The 3,764-nt window shown below is 41.1% G+C and overlaps 1 long non-coding RNA gene across 1 annotated transcript; it reads right to left on the bottom strand.

Moving 5' to 3' along the window:
* Positions 1–203: 203 nt before the first annotated feature.
* LOC148026857 (uncharacterized) lies at positions 204–1,616 on the bottom strand. Its single transcript, XR_015692783.1, has 3 exons — positions 1,495–1,616; positions 576–683; positions 204–487 (listed from the first exon to the last, which is right to left on the bottom strand). It is a non-coding gene; the product is annotated as an uncharacterized LOC148026857 (long non-coding RNA).
* Positions 1,617–3,764: the final 2,148 nt, after the last annotated feature.

Raw genomic sequence — 3,764 nt, 5'->3', positions numbered from 1 at the left:
TTGGATAGAATTTGCAATCTATTTCACAGTAAATGTGGGGCACTGACAGGACTACGCGGGTTAGGCTGCGTGGTAAGAGGCAGCATAGAAACCCACATTTTGCATTTAGATTTAACATAATTTCCAGTCGCCCCAAAAAAGGCAAAGGGTCCCCCGGGGGGGGGGGGGGGGGGCGCGGGGCCACGACTCGGAGTCATGAGAACGGCTGCATTTGGCGGACAACGAAGGTACGGTGTGAATACAACTGGCGGAGGGGTCTCGACTCTCCAATTGCGATACGTGGCGGGGATGCCGCACGGGTGTGGCTGACGTCAGCGATGACGGTGCGGCCCACCAGTGCGGTGGTCCCTACCGCACGCGTGGGTGGGTTCCTTTGACTTTTCCGCGTTCCACGCTGCCACGTGTCCTCGTGGGGGACCGCCCATGTGCTCAACCAAGCGCAAAAGTCCAAAAGCGCAGATCCGTGATCCGACGATCCCACCCGCTCCTATGCATTTTTTATTTATTGCATTATTACCTTGCATTGTCCTTATCGAAATTCAGCTTATTGAATAATTATTTTACATTGTCTTTACCAGAATTCAGCTTGCTTGTGGGCCTTCCCATTTCTTTTGCCTTCTTTTGGAATTTGGAACTTTTCAGCCTGCCCAAGCACCAGTGCTCATGGTCCTAGCCTCTAGGCCCTGGCCATGCTCGAGAAAATATCATTCAAAAGCATACTTAACTCCCGTCGACTCGTCTTAAACCAGCAAATCAAGTAATCTAGACATACATCTTTAGAAATTTGCACTCTCTCGAAAATTTACTTTACAAGTTAAAGTCCTTCTAGGTTTAAGTCTCATAGGACAACCAGCTATGTGATAAGCTAAGATGCCACTTTCCCAAACAATCTTCCCGGGCACTACTCTCAAAAACCCGAGGCTCAAGGTCAAATCAATTTTGAAATTTGGATGTAAGCCTTGAACATTTGGGTTAGCTGGAAAATCTAGAATGATTTTAATGGTAATCTGACCAAGTAACCTACAAAGTTTAAGAAAACTCGTGCAAACTATTAAGATCCAAATGTTTTTCTATTAGCTCCATAAAATGTTTTCCATAAACAGAGAACTTTGGAAAGAGGGGGGCGTGGAACTTTTTTTGGGTTAGTTGGAAAATCCAAAATGATTTTGATGGTAATCTAACCAAGTAACCCACAAAGTATAAGAAAACTCGTGCAAACTATTAAAATCAAAGGTTTTTGTATTAGCTCCTTAAAAGGTTTTCCATGAAGAGAGAATTTGGGGCGACAAGCCCTTGGCAAGGACAAGGATTGTCACCTCAGAACTTACAATAGAATAACTTGAAGAAGGAGAATAACTTATTTCTTTATCACAAAAGAATGAAGTACAACAATATATTTCTTGATACAAATTTGATACAAGACAACTCCTCGATACGAAACTAGATCAAAGACAAGACAAGAACTAGAGATAACTAAAACTAGAGAGGACTTACCTCACAAGAGCCTCACAATTGGTATTGGCAAGACTAAAGGGCTTGTAGCCCAAGACCCCTACTTATACTAGAGAGGACTTACATCACAAGAGCCTCACAATTGGTGTTAGCAAGATTGTGAGGTGTTGGCAAGACTAAAGGGCTTGTAGCCCAAGACCCCTATTTATATCACAGTTAGTAGGTTAAGGGGAAACTTCTAAATGATGATATCATTGATGATACAATCATCGCTAATATAAGCAATGACATAAGTAATATTGATGCAAGCACAAATCCAAGTGCTTTTCCAAAACCTTCCAAATAATATTCTATAACTTTCTCGGATCTACTAAAAGTCTCTACGAGGTGCTAGGTTTAATGTCATGGACACCAAGAAACTAGTATCTTCTATGGTGTCCATGACACATGCCATCCTAACATATGCTTTAAGTCTAAGTATTAGAAACTTGATTTTGTGATATCATTTGTTTCTCCATATTTTTCACAAAGTCTTACCCCTCTTCTCTTGCAAAGAATTGAGAAGTCCTTGTAATGTTCATGTCTCCTACTACATATTGTTATGAAGTGCATTGGTACAAGAAAATGCATGAGCCTAGATGCCTTGGAAAAATGAATTAAAAAAATAGGTATATGTGTACTGCATAAAACTATGTAAGTACCATACAACATGCATGGTGGAGACTCTAGAGGTTGACAATTGTCTTCAAGATTTATAAAGTCAAAGGATGTGCCATCCCACCCACCAATGTCGCCTTCCATCCTATTACACACACTTCAAGTTTAAACATTTGGTCATAAACATGGTCTATGGTGATAGCTAATTTTCCACTATCATGTGCAAGCCCTTTTGCTTTTTTTCTTCCTTGCATTATTGCTTGTTGAATCACTTGCTCTCCCAACTTCGCCCGCTTCCTTTAGTATGGTTATGGTCTAGTACACACACATCATGAGGAGTTTGTTAAGCAAATGAAATAAAAAGTGATCCATGTAGTCCTTGCTACAAGACAAAATATAGAGCCATCCCAAAACTTTACATTAAGAGGTAGTGCTCTTACTACTCAATGGCCTTTGCATTATGAAATTACTAGGCTCCTTTTGTGATTTCAAGGAAAAGATTTTGTTGGTTCGTTATTATTATTTTGATGTATATCTTGGAATAGACTAGAACTATCATTTCTAGATATTACATTTAGGAAAGTTAGCTTACTTTTGAGAAAAGAATTGGGAAACATGAACCACACAAGAAAGAAAAATGTATTAACCTATTTTGAGATCCCATTTATATTTTCATCACTAAGATAATCAAATTAAAAATAAATACATGCATGGGGGATGTGTTCGCTCATGCATGGGGGGGATAAATTGTACCCAATTGGTCTCTTATCTATATTGTAAGTTCAACTCTTCTCTCTTGCAAGTAGTGGGCTTTCTCAAATTCCTTCAAGTTTTATGTAAGGTATGGGGAATATAAGCAGCAGAGCAAGCCTTCAAGGGTCCCCAAAGGACCATATGAGGGCATGAGAAAGAGAAATGCACTATTTCAAAACCTAGTCTTGGAGCTTAAACAAGTGACTCTAGAAAGGGACCTAAGGAATAAGGTGATGGGACTATAAGGCACTCCTTGCTACATCATGAACTCTAAAACTCCCCCTTAGCTGCGAATCCGGAGCTCCCCTCCCACCTCTTATGTCATTCTTGCGTTGGACCGGGGTAGAGTGATTCAGTGAACAAGACATAAGCTAGCATGCACCCACAAGCTGCTTTGATTTAGCTGTTGTTGTCTACATTCACAATAACTAGTGTATCATCAGTGCCACTTCCAACGTAATCTAAGGATGTCCTGATGTTGTGTGGAGCCCTACAGCCGCGCGCCTGCTTCATTCAACACCAGAATTTGGACAGTGAAGGAGAGATCTCGCAGTGATACTGAAAGAGCCTGTCTGTGCTGATGATGCTGTAAATTCCCAACGGTGGCGTGCTCAGCCTTGCAATTATCGTTGTCAGCCTTCCGCTTAACTGAGCTTTCATCGTCGTCACACCTCCCCCACACTGTGCGGGACTACTGATATTACACAAGTCACTACTCCAATATAGCTTCAACTCCTACATGCAAAGACCACCAGCTGCCTCAGGGAATAGATCAAATCAAAGCTTGCAAATCAGTTAGGACAAATGGAGAGGGACAAAATTAAGCCTTTATAGTCTTGATGCAAGTGAACAAGTGAGTGATGAAAGTTTAAGAGGAGGATAAAGAGAGATGATGCACAAAA

The sequence above is a fragment of the Lygodium microphyllum genome, chromosome 13 (genome assembly GCF_053477565.2).
Source record: "Lygodium microphyllum isolate KBCC chromosome 13, Lygodium_microphyllum_v1.1.10, whole genome shotgun sequence".
Classification (NCBI taxonomy): Eukaryota; Viridiplantae; Streptophyta; class Polypodiopsida; order Schizaeales; family Lygodiaceae; genus Lygodium; species Lygodium microphyllum.
The sequence above is the reverse complement of the archived record's forward strand: the minus strand, read 5'-3'. Positions and strand labels throughout refer to the sequence as shown.